This window comes from Physeter macrocephalus, unplaced genomic scaffold, assembly GCF_002837175.3.
Source record: "Physeter macrocephalus isolate SW-GA unplaced genomic scaffold, ASM283717v5 random_188, whole genome shotgun sequence".
NCBI lineage: Eukaryota > Metazoa > Chordata > Mammalia > Artiodactyla > Physeteridae > Physeter > Physeter macrocephalus.
The window spans coordinates 32,401-49,641 of NW_021145446.1; the positions used below are offsets into that span (position 1 = coordinate 32,401).

General features: G+C 49.9%; 1 long non-coding RNA gene across 1 annotated transcript in view; it reads right to left on the reverse strand.

Moving 5' to 3' along the window:
• The window catches only part of LOC114484915 (uncharacterized), a 30,780-nt gene that overhangs the window by 7,477 nt on the left and 6,062 nt on the right, over window positions 1-17,241 (reverse strand). The window contains exon 3 of the long non-coding RNA XR_003678276.2: window positions 14,669-14,794. This is a non-coding gene — a long non-coding RNA (uncharacterized lncRNA). The remainder of the gene's footprint in view (window positions 1-14,668; window positions 14,795-17,241) is intronic.

Consider the following 17,241-nt stretch of genomic DNA (forward strand, 5'->3'; position numbering starts at 1 on the left):
CGAGTCCACCTCTGGACTTCTTTTTACACAAGAAAAGTGGAACCTCTAGCTGGCAAAGCCACTGGAGTCTGTTACTTGTTACTTGCAGCCAAACCCAATCCTAGAGATACTATTAACTCACCGTAGGGAGTGTATTGCTTGAGTCTTTTGCAACAGAACTATCTTTAAGTATTATTAAGTTAGAAGTTTTTAAAATTAAAATATAAATCAAATATTGCCCATCTGGCTAGAGTCTGCGGCCCCTTGATGTTCCTTTTCAAAATGTGTTTGCCGACTGGCTCAAGTTCTTCTGAAGTAGGAAAAAATGCCAAGGGGAAATGGAGGTGCACCAAGAGGCTTTCTCCTGACTGCCCGAGGGGGCGGCTGGGGTGTTGACTTCACAGAGAAAGCTCCATTTTCCTGATAAGAGGACTTAGGCTGTGTCTCTGACCCCAGAAGGGAGGCTCAGGGGTCAGTCTGGGCTGTCCCCGCTTCACGACTGAACACTGTGGCCCTCTAGCTCAGACATGCAACCCCCTAGGCAGTGGCCTGGCTAGATCTCCCATTTGTTTGTCCTCCTCTTCCCAGAAGCAGGGTGCTCCCTTTATCTGGGGCCAGAGACCCCCGGGGAAGGGATGGAACGTCATCTGTCATCACGAGGTTGATGAGTCATCTCCTACTGGTTGGAGGCCACAGCTGACCTGACCTCTCCCTTTTGCCCACCCCCACCCCCAGCCTTCTCTTATGGGTGGGGAAGGATGGGCATATTGCCTTAAAAGTCATCACGGTGACAGCCACCATCTCTGGGGTGTTGACCTGGAACCAGGCCCTGGGGGGTTAAGGACACAGCTTGGGACTCAGACCCCTGGGTTCAAATTCTAGCTCCAACGTGTCCTAACCTGGTGGCCCGGGGAAGTCAGCGAACCCCTCCTGATCCCCATTCGTGCATTCGGTAAACATTTATTGAGCAAGCACTCTACACCAGACCCAGAGGTGCTGAGGATGCTGCAAGGGACACCCCAGAAACCGTCCTGCCCTTGTGGGGCACAGTGGGTAGAGATACTGTAAATTAATAATGAAAAGAATGTTAATAAAATTCCACCTGTCAGTTGGTGATGGGTGCCAGGGAGAGAAGGCGACCAAGGTGTGCTGATGAAGGGGGGCTTGTTCATTTAAACGGGTGGCCAAGGAAGGCCCTGAATACATTCACATCTGAGCAAAGACCTGAAGGAGGTGAGAAAGGACCCGCACGGTTTTCTCTGGGAAGAGAGTCCAAAGCACAGGGAACAGCAAGTACAAGGGCCCTGGGGCTGCAGAGTGCTTAGTGTGTTCCAAGAGCAGGGAGCAGGCCAGTGTGGCTGTAGGGGAGTGGTCGGAGAGGCAAGGCAGGGGTCGACTGTGCAGGACATATAGGCCACTGCCAGGACCTTGTCTTTGACTCTGGTTAACATGAGAGCCACAGCAGGGTGTGGAGCATAGGAGAGACGTGATCTGACTTCCATTGGGTCGGGAGAAATGGCAGAGTGGGGGAGATGGTTTAGAGGACGCTGCAATAATCCAAGCAAGTGCTTGGTGACTCACGCCGGGATGGGGCTGTGGAAGCAGGGGGAGGTGATCAGATCCAGAGGGGCTTCTGAAGGCTGATGGATGCGAAGTGGGGCAGCAGAGGTTGGAGAAAGAGAGGAGTTGGTGAGGACACTAAGGTTTCTGGCCTGAGTCCCTGGAAAGACAGAGGTGGCATTTTCTGAAGTGAAGGAGACTACAGGAGGGGCAGGGTCACGCAGGGAGGTGAAGAAGTTCGGTTTCCTACCTGGAGGCTGAGTTCAGTCAGGCATGTGCAGTCGCACCTGGATATTCAAGCCTGAGTTCAGGTGAAACATTCTGGCAGGAGATGTATGTTTGGAGATGTTTAGCATGGAGACGGTATTTAGAGACTTGCTTTCTTCATCTGTAAAATGCGAATTGAACAGCATCTGCTTTGCAAGGTTGCTCTGAGCCTGGGTTAAGCATTGAGAGGCTCCAGGCAGGTGGCCAAGTGAAGGTAAATGTCTGTGCTAGTAATTCCGCATCCGTCTCACTGAATCCTCGGGAGGTCACCATCATCATGATCATCTTTGATTTTATAGATAAGGAAATGGAAGCTCAGAGAAGTTAGGTGACTGATCCAGCGAACGGCATAGCTGAGATTCAAAGGCTGTCTTTAGAGTCCTGCTCTTGACCTTCCCTCCTGTTGCCTGCATTCCCAGCACCAGGCCGTTGGATCCTAAACTGACCAGACTGGTGGAGTTTCCCAGTTGAGCAGGAAGATGACCATGAGTGGAAATGCCTCCAGGTGAGACGGGAGCTGAGCCTGCCCGACTAGAGGCCCCAGGTACGTAGAAGGAGGGCTGACGAGATGGTGTAGACTTGTGGTTAAGAGAAGCACGGAGTACTAGGCCACCTGAGTCCCATTTCAGCTCCACGCCTCACTAGCTACGTGTGGCCCTGGAGACAGGACGCATCCTCCCTGTGCCTGTCTCCCCAGTTGTGAAAGAGGATAACAGAGTGTTGGGAGGACTGAATGGGTTGATTCATGCAAAGTATTTAGAACAGGCCCAGGAATTTAGTAGGTGCCTCATAAATGCAGGCCACTGTCCTCCCTGTTGTGGTTCCAGCTCGGTTTCCATTAAGCATGCACTCCCAGCGCCGGGGCCTCCTGCCATGACCGTGTCTCCATCCGTCCCTTGCTCAGCGTTGCTCGCCTGCCTCGGCCACTGTGAGCTCTGTGTCTTTGGGTTTCTCGCCCTGAGCCTGCATTTCCTCCTGCCCCGAAGTGGGGACGGTGATAACGACCTGGGTTGGGGATGAACAGATGTGGTGCCTGCGAGGGACACTAGGTTAGAACTGTGATTGGCTCAGAGTCGGTGCTCAGCGAGTGCGGACGTTCACAACAGCCAGAACCTCAGACCCCATCCCCCGGCGGCTGGTTAAACGAGCTGTGGAACATTCTCACAGTGGAACACTTCTCAGCCATAAAAAGAACCCGCTACTGAGGCTTGCAAAAGCACCGTGGATCTTGCAGGTGTTACGTTGAATGTAAGAAGCCAGAGGCAAAACAGCACATTCTGTGTGATTTCCTCTATATGAAACTCTAGGTGAAACAAGGCTAACCTATGATGTGAAACAGGATGACCTGTGATGACAAAGCAGAGATCCGCGGTTACCTGGGGCTGAAGTAGTGGAGGGTTGTTTGGAAGGGAGCATGAGGGAACTTGGCCGTAGAAATGTTTGTATCATGTCTTAGGTGGGTGATTCTTGAGTGCATCTGTCAGATCTCATCAAATGGAACCCATACACATCTGTGTATTTTATTGTGTGTTCTTTATTTCCCGCTTATTTTAAAAGATAGAAAAATTTTGTTGTCATTGTCATAAATGTATTATTGTTTCTCTGTTGTATGGCCACTAAGACCCCCCCCCCAAAGCCCCCTTTTCCCTGCCCCTGGTGCTGTCAAAGTCCTCTGGTGCATGAGGGGATGGCTTGGCACTGCAGAAAGAGCCCTTGGACCCAGGTATAAACCTGCCTCTTCCTTGCTGTCTGCCTCAGGCGGGTCATTTAAACCTCGGTTTCCCTGTCTGTTAAATGGGGCTAATACTGGTGCCCTGCTCCTGAGATTGCTGCTGGCATTCAGAGAAATGTGGGGTGCAGAGGCCTTGGATAGTGGAGGCTCACGAAAACAAACAACACAGAGAAGCTGGGAGAGGGTGGGATGGCTGAGGTCTGGAGCCAGACCACTGGGGGGAGGCAATTCCTGCTCCTTGGGCTAGTCCCCTAACTCCTCTGTGCCTCAGTTTCTTTATCTGTAAAGCTAAGATGATGATAACACCTATCAATAGGGCTGGTGTTTTGAGGGTTTAAAGAGATAATCCACAGTGAGTGAGGACAGTGCTTGGCACACAGTAAGTGCTCCGTGAATATCAAGCATTGTTGTCCTTATTTTCAGGGATGGGAGGAAAGGTGCTCGCAACCTCGGGGGCTAATTCAGAGAGCCCAGTACCCTGAACTGTGGCCCCAACCGGGGTCACGGTGCCCTGCGGGTGGAGGAACGGGCAGCCCAGCCTCATGGGACCTGGGTCACGGAGCCGCCAGGCAGGTCCTGGGCTCCTCGGGTCAGCCCCCCGCGGCTGGGACAGATCGCTTCCTTCCTCTGCTCTAGGTGACGCGCAGGCCCAGAAACCGCCTGATGTAAGCAGGCCGGCCTGTCCTCTGATGGGGAGGAAGTGGGCGGGTGCCCGGGGCACAGATGAGCCGGGCAGACGTGCCCCGAGGCGGCGCAGTCAGGCTAACGTGGGCATCACATACCGGCTGCTTACGGAGCTGGCCCTGGCCTGTGTGCTCCTGCTGAACGGCTTCAGGGTGGCCCAGGGTCAGAGTGGAGAGATCCAGGGTGGGCCGGGGTCAGGGCATGTGGCCTGTCCCTAGTCCTCTAAACACAGCCAAGGACCGGCTCTTGGGGCCGCTGGCCTGCGGGAAGGGTGGGAGGTGTGCGTCCCAGGAGGCGTGGCTGGGGGTGTCTGGGGGATCCACCGTGTGCGCGTGTGACCGTGTAAGGGTGTGTGAGCGAGTGAATGCATGGCTTTAAGAAGGTGAATGATTGTGCATATGTGTGTGCACGCGTGTGTGACTGCGTGTGTGTGGGTGTGAGTGAGTAGTTATCCGTGTGCTGTGTGTGAGGGTGCCGGGTGGGGAGCTGCGTCTATTGCTCAGTGTGCAAACATGCTCAGGCATGTGAGCATGCGTCTGGGTGTGTGAATGACAAAATGAGTGTGTGTGTTTAATTGTATGCGTGTGTGTGTCCCCGGGTCTGGATCTCGAGGTCAGTGTGTGTCTGAGTTTGTGCGCGAGAGCGTGTGTGTCCCTGACTCTGTTGCGTGTGTGTGTGCGCGCGCGCGCGTGCGCACACTATTTCACGATTGTGAAAAGTTTTGCAAGGAACCACTTTTGCATACAGAGCTTGGCTCCCTTGCATGAGAATGTTCATGAACGGGTGCGGTCAGTGGGTTGATGCATTTAGAATCTTAACGTAGCCAAGGAGTTCCCAGGGAGGAAGGAGGAGGTGTGGTCTTCAAACTGAGCACTGACCAATCAGAACAGCTGCCAGCTGCCAATACCCGGGCCGGCCGAACCAGCCTTGATGACGCCAACTTCTGATCCCAAGAGCAGCATCCAAGAAAGGCTTGAGCTGGGGGCATTCTGAGGCAGCCCCCAAACCACACCAGCAAATGGTCAGCCTTTTTATCAGTCAATAATAGTAACAAACATTTACTCATTCATTCAACCACCAATATTTTCTGAGCAACTACAGTGTTCCAGGGGCAGTTCCCGACACTGGAGATGCAGCCAAGAACAAGATGGACAAAAGTCCCTTTGCCGGTGGCACTAACATACTAGTGGGACCAAGCAGGCAATAAAATAATGAACAGCAGATGGAGAGGGTTAATTGGTGATAGGTGCTGTAGATAAAAATAGGAGAGGTAGATAGAGAACAACAGATGGGTTTCCTGCTTTGAAAAGATTGGTCAGCTAAGACTTCAAAGGGAAGGTAACATTTGAGTGAAGACCTGAAGGAGGTGAGGGGTGAGTTATGGGGTTATCTAGGGGAGGAGCATTCCAGGCAGAGGGCACAGCAAGTGCAAAGGCCCTGGGGTGAGCGCATTCTTGGCTTATTCAAGAAAGAGAAAAGGTGACAATGCGGATTTAATGTGTGTGTGTGTGTGTGTGTGTGTGTGTGTGTGTGTGTAACTGATTATAAAAGCAAAGAGTGCTCCTGGAAAGATCAAACAATAGAGAATGAATAAAGGGGAAAGTGAAAATCGATAGTAACTGGAGTGGGGGGAGGGGGAGATGGAATAAGTGTCAGGGTTTCTGTTGCACAGTTCACTTGATAATCAAAGCAATTTTCCATTTTGACAAGGCAGCATCAAAACAGTGCAGCTGCATCCAAATCTCTCAACCGTGGCAAAATGCCATGTTTATGGCTCTCACCCCAGCCCCGAGCCCAGCCAGGCACATAGTAGGGCTTGCTGAAGGGAGTCTCTGCCTTCCATGTCCTCCCAGTTCCCTGCGGCCTGAGGGGGAGAGGAAAGATGGGTGTAAACCCCCCAATGTAGAAACTTAGCCCCCAGTCTCCGTGGTCTGCCTGCCCGGCCCCCAGTGGCCCCAGAATGACAGCATCACCTCTCTCTGCTCCTGCTTTTATGAGCTGTGAAGGAGGCTTGTCCCACATTGCACAATTGCCCCTTAATCGCTATTTCCTCTCAGTTATGAATTATGTCATGGATACGGTCGCTCACGTTATTAAACTTCCACAGAGGCCTTATCGTCTGGATGCCAGCCAGCAACCCGGCCTGACCTACTTTCCCACCGGGTTTCAAAACCTCCTCCCTCATCCTCTTGCTGGACTTTTCCTAAGGAGCTTTCTCTGTGCCCAAAAACTTGCCTCTAAAAATAAAAACTAGAACGAGGGGGGTGGGGCACAGCTGGCCTCACGAAGGCCTGAGGCTGACAGCAGCCCCCGTGATTGTGGCCAAGCTCCTCCCCACCTAGAACTTTCCTCAGGCAGCCTGTCCTTGGGACTCAGGCTTCCTATCAGGACAGGCTGTGACACAAGCCACAGTCAAGGGTGCCCTGGCCCTTGTTTCTCAGTCGCGGATGGGAGGACTGAGTTTGGAGCCAGGTAAACCTGGGTTGAATCGTGACTCTGCCTCTAACCAGCTCATGCGTGCATTCATTCATTCATTCGGCCCACGGTTATTTATTGAGTATGTTATAAACTGAATGCTGTCTGTGTGCTGGGTGCTGGGGATATAGCAGAGAATATACTAGGTAGTATCGGAGAATGAGTCCCCTCCCTCACAGAGCTTATAATCTAGTGGGTAGAGATAGGCACAAAACAAATAATTGTACAATAAGAGCAATGAAAATAAATGAAAATGAGACAGTGGGGTGGGCTAGATAGTGATGAGAACACCCTTAACTAAGATGGTCTGGGGGCATCTCTCTGAGGAGGGAGTCATTTAAGCCAAGACCCAAATGATGAGAAGAGCCAAGTCTGAGAAGCAGTGCCAGGTGAGGGTGAGGTAAGCGAGTGACCCAGGGTTCAAAATGTGAGCGGGGCTCAGTCTCAGGTTCATTCAGGGGCAGGTTGGCAAATCAGGAGGTTGCCTCCTTAATGTTTTCACCCTGGGTATCTCGCTTGCCTCAACCTAGTCCTGGACCTACTGGGAAGGAAAGGACTCCAGGTAGAAGAGCAAGTGCAAAGGCCCCGAGGCTGGAAGTGAGCCAGGTGTGATGGGTCAGAGAAAGCCGGGGAAAAGTGGGGGTGAGAGATGAAATTAGAAAGGTGGGTGGCAGGTAGATGACAGAGGGCCTGGAAGGCTGCGTGATGAGGATTCAGTGAGAGACAGGCACATATTTTGAAGATAGAGCCAAGGGTACTTGAAGGTAAGCTGATATTTGCAGGGGAGGTGGGGAGGAATCAGGACTGACTCCTGGGCTGGGTGGAGGATGGTGGTTCCTTGACTGATCTAGAGGAGACTGGCAAGCACTTCATCTCCCTGAGTTTCTTTCCTTCATCGGAGATGTTGGGATAATAATACCAACCTCCCCAGACAGTATATCACACTTAGCTGAGAGCCTGGCACATAGTGAACGCTCTTCTGACGGCTCAGCCGGGCTTAGTGACTTACCTGGAGTCACCCGGCAAGTTAATGACACAGCCTAAACCAGAACCCAGACCCTGCACTCCAGAACGTGTTGCAGCAGGCAGGGCTGGGCCTTGGTACGCAGCTCTCCAGATACGCAACCTCCCAGCCAAAGAGGCCTCAGCAGCCGAGGCCGAATTTTTCTTTTTTTTTTCTTTCTCAATTGTGCTTGTGCGTGGGGTTGTTTATCTAACTTGGCTGAAGCTAGAGGCCTGGGCCTGTAAACATATCCTTTTAATTATTCCACAAATGAGACATGCTCATAGAAGAAAAGTTGAAAAATGCAAATAAGCAAAAAATAAATAAATAAAGCAAAAAAGCAGAAGGAGAGAGACAAAAACAGAGACACAGAGACAAAAAGAGAGAGAACAAATCAAGCATCTAAATTAGCACATGTGTACCAAGATGCATACATAAAGAACTAAAGACCTTCACTGCAGGATTCTTTGACACAGTAAAAAACTGGAAGCAACCTGAGTATCCAAGAATAAGAACCTTTTTTTTGTTGTTTTTAGTATCCCATTTTCTTTATTTTTTTCTTTTCTTGTTTTTTAAAAATTAAAATATAGTTGACTTACAATATTATATCAGGTGTACAACATAGTGCTTCAATATTTCTATACATTATACTCCATTTAAAGTTATTATAGAATATTTGCTATATTCCTTGGCTGTACAATATATCCGTGTATCTTATTTATTCTATACATAGTAGCTTGTACCTCTTAGTCAAGAAGAAGGGCCCTTTTTAGCCAAATAAATTAAATAGTATTTCAATATCATGTAGCCACTGAAGTGAATGAAGCAGACCTCTGAGTACTGATTTGGAAAAACTGCCAAGATGTAACATTAACCGAGAAAAACAAGATGCAAAACAGTGATTATAGGATACTACGATGTGTGTGTGTGTGTGTGTGTGTGTTTTGCGAGGTAAGACAGGGCAATATGTGTACATATATATACTGTGAGACGAACAGACCATCTCTCTGGGAGACAAGGCCCTGTATTTTCCAGGAAGAATGGCAAGTCAGAGACGGGAGGAGGGTGACTTTCTGTTCCTTTTGCACTGTTAGAGACCTTTTGGTTTTGGTTTTGGTTTTGGTTTTGGTTTGCTGTGTGCGTGCCTGTCGTCTGCAAAACATTTTAGCAAAGTTTGAAAGATCAGAGACTCCCCTCTTGGTCTCAAGAGATTTTCCCAAAGGCCTTGGGATAATCTAGGCTGGTGTTTCCTAAAAGCCTCCCGCAAACCCAGGATTGCAGTGAGGTGCCAGTGGGCCATGGGGCTTGGGGAGGAGGCTGCAGGCCTCCTGACCCTCCTCACTCTGAGCAGTTTCTCTTTTATCTTTTTTATAGGTTGGACAAGTTAAGAGTTCAGTTATAAATGGTTTTGCCTACTTTGAAATGAAATGTTTGAAAAGCTTTGCCCTTGAGTAATCTCATTCTACTGATGAGAAGACACGGGCCCAGAAAGGAGAAAAAAAGATGATCCCAGGCCAGACCTAGCTCTGGCTGAGTGCCTTAGGTGGTAAATTTGCCACATTGAACCTTAGTTTCCTCCTTCAAAAACAAACAAGCAAACAAACAATTCGACTAGTAAGAACTCTTCACAGATATCTAAAGTGGAAGTAAACCCTGAGTCCTTAGACCTTTTGGTCCTGGCAGAAGGATGCACAGGAAATCAGAATGCCTCTCTCTCACCATCTCATTTTCCAGAAGGAGTGAGAGTGACCTCTGCCCTCCACCCCCATATCACTCAAGTCCAAGATCAGGCATATCTCACTTTACCAGAAGTCAACTCGCTGCAAAATTCAGGACTCACTAGGATGCATTCAGCTACAAGGACAGAAAACGCAAGGCAAAATGGCTTAATCATTAAGGAAATGTATTTTCTCATGTGTTTAGAAATCCAGGGGCTTCCCTGGTGCTGCAGTGGTTGAGAGTCCGCCTGCCGATGCGGGGGATGCGGGTTTGTGCCCCGATCTGGGGGGATCCCACATGCCGCGGAGCAGCTGGGCCCATGGGCCATGGCCGCTGGGCCTGTGCGTCCGGAGCCTGCGCTTCGCAACGGGAGAGGCCACAACAGTGAGAGGCCTGCGTACAGCAAACAAACAAACAAAAAACCCATCCTCTTCTCTCCTCAACTCACCACAATCTCACTTCCATTCTCACAGCATGTGTCAGTCATCTACAGCTGTGATAATTCTGCATAACAAACACCCCTAAACCTTTTATTCTCTTGAATATGGAGTTGTTGCAGGTCAGCTGACCTGGTGTGGGCCTGGCTGGATGGCTCTGCTGATCTTGGCTGGACCCATCCACCTGCCTGCTGTTCAACTGGAGGTCAGCTGAGCTAGGCAGGCCTGGCTGGTGTGACTCTGCTCTGCCTCACATGCCTCTCATCTTCTTCTGGGAGCCATGGACTTTAGCAGGTGTGTCTGGTTACAGTGATGGCAGAGGCATAAAACCCAGGTGGAAACACACAAGGTCTCTTAAAGCCTAGTCTCCAAGGGACACATTGTCACTTTCATCTCATTCTGTTGGTGAAAGCAAGTCACTGAAGTGGCTGAACTCAAGTCACAGGGGAGGACATATGCTCCACCCCTTTTGTGAGAGGAACCATGAGGTCACATGTCAAGAGGTGTGGTTCCAGGGAACGGTGAAGAATTCCTTGGCTCTGATATCACCTCTATTTTCTGGTTATCCTACTTCATTGACTTCTCTTTTTCAGTCTCCTCTATGGTTTTCTTGTCTCTCCCTTCTCTCCCTCCACATTCAAGAGAGTAAAAGGTTTGGGGTGGTTTGTTATGTAGCATTATTGTAGCTGTAGATGACCAATACATGTAGTGAGAGTGGTAATGACATTGTGGTGAGTTGAGGAGAGAAGAGGATAGACAACAAATTTCTAGACAATAGAAGTGAGGTGGACCTTGTCAATTGCCCAGCCATAGCCATTGTCAACTCTTCTGCCTGGCTGAGAGCTCACTTTTATTTGAGGGGGTATCAGTCCATGTGCTCAAGGAGGGGGACCCCTCCCCAGCCTGAAGAGCTAGTCAGGTCTCAGGACAAAGCCCTGAGCAGAAGAGGGACACTAGGAGTCCCTAAGGTTCCATCGTCACCTTTACTCCTTCTCTGCATATGATCTCTGACTTAGGGCCATCCTTGGGTCTTCGCTTACCATCTTTGCACTGGTAATCCCCAAATTGGTAACTCCAGGCTTGGTCTCTCTCCTGAGTCCACCTGTCAGCTGGACATGTTCACTGAGACATCTCACAAACCCTCAACTCTTTTTCCCACTCTGACCCTGGTACCCTTGGCCTCAACCATACCCCCAAACTTCCTCCTCTATTTTCAGTTTCGTGCACGCCCATCCATGCAGTCACTCGATCCAGGAACCTGGATGTCAGCTAATCCTGTCTCCATGCTCCGCTTCTTGCTATAGCTGGTACTTACAATGACCATCTGCTGAGCACCACATTCCAAGCATGGGGCTAAGCATCATACACATATCATCTGATTTAATCCCTGAGATGAGGGAGGCACTGATATTAAGTTGTCTGTATTCCACACAACACTATCCAGCAGACCCCATGATGTGCATGCCCCACAGTTAGAGCATGTGGCCTCTTTCAGAAGCTTCAGTGATCATTCCCAAACCAACTGATCATGGAAGTCCCCACTTTAAAATCCTTTAGGATTCTTATTATCCTGAACCCTTTGGTCTGAAGTAGTTGACCCCAAGATTCTTGCATTTATTTACACAAAAGAAGAAATTGAGCTTACTCAATGTGTCAGGAAGTTTCTAGGTACCAGAGAAACACAAAAGTCCCCGGAAACTTAGGTCCAATTGACAGTAAACAAAAGAATAAGTATCTGACATGTCAGGTAGTGACAAGGAGCTAGAAAGAAAAATAAAGCCGGGTAAGGGATAGGTATTTTGGGAAAGAGACATCATTTTGGTGGGGATCAGCCTCTCTGATAAGAATGTATTGTAGTGAAGGAAGTAAGGGAGCAGTAAGTGCAAAGGCCCTGAGGCCCAAAGGGGCATGGTGGAGGCCAGTGCAGTGAGTGGGAGAGATGAAGGAGTGAGGGTGGAGGAGGAGAGGGCAAGATTGAGCAGGCAGAACCTTGCAGGCCACAATAAGGACTTGGCTTTGACCCTGAGTGAAGTGGGAGCCACAGGAGGGTTCTGAGCAGAGGAGGGATGTGACCTGACTTGGGTTTTCACAGGATCCCATCAACTGCATGTGGATAATAGTCTGCATGCGGGTCAGGGCAGAAGCAGGAAGCAGGGTTTTTGCAGACCTCATGACACTTAGGTCAGAGAGGGAATTCAGTTGTTTGAGTGACATTCTCAAAAAGCACAGGAAAACCAAACAGGATTTTCAGGTTAACTCAGAATCTACCAGAAGATGGAAGGGCCCAGCATGCTTTAGCCTCAGGCACCACTGGGCCACCAGCCTTTTCGGCAGCATCATCAGGAGATGCTGATGCTGTGGTGCTGGTGAGGCCTCTGGGTTTCCCCCACGCCTGTTGCCTGGCTGTTCTGTCAGCACTGGGGAAGGGTGAGTCTTAGCACACCCAGTGTGACCTGGGAGACAGTGACCAGTGACTGAGCTCCCACCAAAGATGCTGGCGACTCTGAACCCAAGGACAAACCCTGACGCTCCTAGTTCTGCAAAAACAAGCCGTGCCTCCTTGCATGCTGTATCCCCCCAGCACCAAGCTGCCTTATCTCGCCACACAATACTTCAAAGAATAACACGGTGTATTTGTGTCTGCGGTTTGGGTTCCCCAAACCTGTGACATCAGATAAGTGCAATGTTCACAAAAATGAACAACATCACAGAGAGGAGAAAAACAACCGAAAAGAAGCCCCTGGTTTCAGCCTTAACTTCCTCTCCAGGGAGGAAGGGGAGCTCTCTGGTTGAGGTTTCACGGTGCAGAGGCTGGGGGCCGGGGAATGATGTCCTGCCCTCTCCCCAGCTGGCTCCCATCTCAGCCTTGAAATCTCCCCTGCAATATGGAAACGATAATCTCCACCTCTCAGGGCTGCTATATTGCAAAGTGATTTTTTTAAAAATACCAATAATGGGGGACTTCCCTGGCAGTTCAGTGGTTGAGGCGCTGTGCTTCCATTGCAGGGGGCACGGGTTTGATCCCTGGTCAGGGAACTAAGATCCCGCATGCCGTGAGGCACAGCCAAAAAATAGAAAAAAAAATTTTTTTTTAAATACCAATAATGACTGATCTTTGGCTCAATCATATGCCATAGGCCATTTTCTTGGGTAATCTTCACACCCGCCTGTTTCACCCTCACGTGGCGTAGCTACTAAGATCAACTCTGGTTCTCAGATGGGGAAACTGAGACTTTGAGTAGGAAAAGAAGGTGGTTTTAAAACACTATGTGGCCACTTTTGGTTTTTGGAAAATGCAAACATGTACAACAGAAATTAAAATTTTTTTAGAAACCACATCAATATAAAAATAGAATTAGGCAAAAAAGTTTGGCAGGGCATACAGCCAGATGTCACAGTGGTTTTCCTGGGTGTCAGGATCACCAAGGAGGCACCATGGCTGTCTCTTTTCCATCACTCAGGTCTTAGCATATCCGCACCTCCGCTGTAAGGCTCTCGCCAAGCCCCTGTCTATGGGAGTCCTCCAGCCCCCCATCACTTTCGTCTTTTCATGCACTGATCATCACTGGAATGTACCTTGCTTTTTCATCTGTTTCTGGGTTTATGGCCTGTGTTTCCCACTAGAGCATAATATCCATGAAGCTGGAATCCCAGCCAGAGCTCTCTGAGCAGTGCCCATTAGTGGCCCTCAACAGATATTCCTTGGCCAACTGATTGTGTTTTCTTTTTATTATTTTTTTTAAACTTTTGTTAAAAAAAAAACCAACCGTGTGGATTACTTTTAATTGCTGTTTTAAGTGCTGGTCAAAAATGAGCTGGCTGGAGCCCCGGCAGGAAAGGGTCGCTTCTGCGGGCTTATCTGGCTGAGTGTGAAGGAAGTGGGTACCCTGCCTTCCCACAGGGTGGGTCAAGCGCTGAACATCCCAGAGTTTCTCAGCCCAGCCTGCCCCGAGGTCCCTGGCTCCGGAGATCTCTCTGCCTGGGACAGGGTTATCTTTGAATGACAGCATGTTCAGCGCCCCCCAACCCCCCGGGGTGAGGCCGCCCGGAATCTCAGGGTGTAACAGGGGGCCCCAGGCCAGATGCAGCCCACGGGAGGTGTTACTTAGCCCATGCAGTTCCAGCATCTTGGAATTTCCCCATCACTTAAAAATCAAGAGACTTTGGAAGAAAACTAAAATATCTTCCCAAAGGGCATGAAATAAGACGAGAATAAATAGGCGGGAAGACTTCACACCCTTCAGATGACAATTCTGCCAACATATATAAACTTAATGTAATTTCAAGTAGTGACCCACAGGATTTTTTTTAATTGGATAAAATCATCTTGGAGTTTACAAGGAAAAGTATGAAATAGAAGAACGGAAGGACTATGACAAAGGTGGTGTTTCAACTCACTGAGAAAATGGAATATTGAATCCAGGATGCCAGCATAGCACACTATCAATTTATTCTATTTATCACTAAAATAAAAATAGAATCTCATCTTCCACCATGTTAAAGAAAAGTACATAGATTTCACATAAAATGTCTAGAATTCTGGCTTGCCTGAAAACCCTGTCAATACTGGGCCTTATTTTCCCAAGGCAGCCATGGGCTGGTGCTGAGTTGAAACTCCGGGGCTTTCCAGTTCACCGCAGTCTCCACCACTCCCTGCTGCCTCCCACCCGGCTGCCTTCAATCATCTGTGTGTCTTGCCTGGGCACTGAAGTCACTGGAGTTTGTAGCCCCTGAACTCAGGGCTGGGCACAGCAGAGAGACTCAGGGAACATTTGAGGTTGGTTTTCTGCTGTTAGCCCCCTTTATACTCACGTCATTTTTCTTGGTGGAAATACAGATTTGGAGGAGGGATGTGGCTTAAGAACCTCAACCGGGGAGTCAGAATCTTGAGTGACCACTGAAGAGTGACTTTCCCTCTCGGTGCCTCAGTTTCCTCCTCTGCCAGGGGAATAATAAGAGCTGTCACTCATCATTTGCAGGAATCTATGCCGTTGTTCCCATAAAGTGCTCGACCTAGAGCTCAGCGCAGAGTCACACCAGGGATAATGAGGTGGTGATAACAAACTCTCCCTCTCAAATTTAGGGTTTTTAGTTCTCAGGCTTCGAAGAAGGGAGACTAGGAAAAGAGAAAGAAAGGAAGGAGGAGCTGGGCAGAGCAGATTTGCTTTGATCTCCTTTAGCCAAAAAAAGTAAACAAATAGCCCTGGCCTCCTTTGATTCCACGCTGCCCGAAGAGCTCTGAAGCTGATAAGAACCAGCCAAATTTGATTTGGGCAGCTCCCCACTTCTGACTTTCCCTGGGCGTTTGGAATCTGGAACCCTAAAGCCTGTCCCTGCACCCTGCCCACAGCATCCACCTTTCATTCCCTTCTTGCTTTCCCAGCAGCTGGAGACTCTAGGGGGAGAAAGATGGGAAGACTTCCCCACGGGGGAGCCCCACACAAGAAATGAGAGAGGGGGCTGGGGAGGGAGCCTCGGAACACATTAGCCACGCAGGCCCTGATCCCAGGAAGGAGCCCTCCCGTTGGGACTAATGGGAAACGAAGCTCTCAGGCACTGGGAATGAACTGGGCGGAAGGAGGGTGAAGGTTTTGGTGAAGAGCAGAAAAGCCTTCCCACTCAGAGGTTGGTGGAGAGCAGCCACGTGGCACAGGGCTTCACGGTGTGGCTTTGAAGCCATCCCGTTCAGGGTTGTGTGACTTTGGGCAAGTGACTTCACCCCATCTAGCTTCGGTTTCCTCAACTGCCCTGGCACTGCCTTGTTAAGGGTTAAATTGTTAAGGGTTAAATGAGGTCATACCTATCAAGTACCTGGCACGTAGTAGGTCCAATAACTGGACGTTTATGGTAAAATGGCTTAGGGAGTCCCAGGGCAGCCTCAGGCAGAGAGACGGAAAAATGCTCAGACCTCGAGTCCAGAAAGATGAAAGAAGATCAGCTGTTTGAAATCTCTCAAGGCGCCAAGGGCCATGCAGTCAACAAGGTCAGGAACTGGGGACTGTTTGAAGTTGGGAAGAGGTAATTCCGGACAGAGTTTAGCACAAAGGGAGGACATTTCCTCCATGTTACCTCCAAGGATGCCCTGGCTGATGGCTTTAAGCTTCCCTAGGGACTGATAAGTAGCTAAAAGTTAAGGCGGAGGGGCTAGAGAATAGTCTCTGGGGCCAGGGGTTCCTTCCCAAGACAGCCCCTTCCTAGCTATGTAACCTGTGTGTCCTGACCTCAGTTTCTCCACCTGTAAAATAGGGGCCATAATAACATCAGTCTCCAGATTTTGAGGATAGAATACATGATATTCAATTGGTGCCCAGTGAATAAGTGGAAATCACAAGCCACAGCTATGTTAGGGATAAGGTGGCAAAAGCAAAGGTCGGCAGAGGAAGAGGAACTGACCGTTTTCGAGTTCTTGGTAATTAAGCCCAGGCCCAGTCCCACGCCAGCAGCTCGACCATGGCCTTTGGAAGCAGGGGCTTGCCCTGCTTCGTGCAATGCTGAGTCCCCAGGGCCAGAACAGAGCCTGACACATATTAGGGATTTGTTCAAGGAATGTGTGGAACTGGACACCCTGTGGAGTGGAGTCAACCTCCACAAGAGAAAAGGAAGGCACAGAGAGGCCAGGTAACTTGTCCAAGGCCACACAGCAGCCTGCCCACCTGGAGTCACAGCTGGGACTGGGATTGAACTGATCTGGCCTCATTGTGGCCTCGCTCTGCTTCTTGACCTCCTCGAAGCCCACTGTCCCCTTCTTGACCACTCCCTGTCCAGGCTTCCCCCACCTGGCAGAGCCGGGGGAAGCTCTTCAGGCTCCTTCAGGCTCCTCCATGGACGGTTCAGCCCCCGCTGCCCTCAGCAAGGACTCGCTTTCCCCTCTCTCCCAGGCAGGCCGGCAGTTGGGAACTCACAGCCTGTGGGTGTGACTGGCCTCAGAGGTGTTCTATGTGACTTCACACACAGTGTAGGTGCGTGCACGTGTGTGTGTGTGTAGGGGGTTTTTTCTCATAATTTTGAATCATTTGCCAACATTTAAAAACTGGAGATTTCACATAAAAACCAGGATTTCCAACTTCCTTTGGAAAATGGCCAGCTCGGGCCACCCAGGCCCACTTCTCCTCTGGTCAGCTGGTTTAGTGTTCTGGGCCCCTCTGGTCCCTGTGTCCAAGCCCCCCCACCTCACTCATCTCTGGGCCTGCCCTCCCTCCCTGGGGCTTCCTCACATAAAAACCCCAAACCTGCCACGAGAGACCTGGGCTCCCCGCGCTCCCTGCCACCACGCTGGGCATCCTCTCATTCTTTTTTTTTTTTTTTTTGCGGTACACGGGCCTCTCACTGTTGTGGCCTCTCCCATTGCGGAGCACAGGCTCTGGACGCGCAGGCTCAGCGGCTAT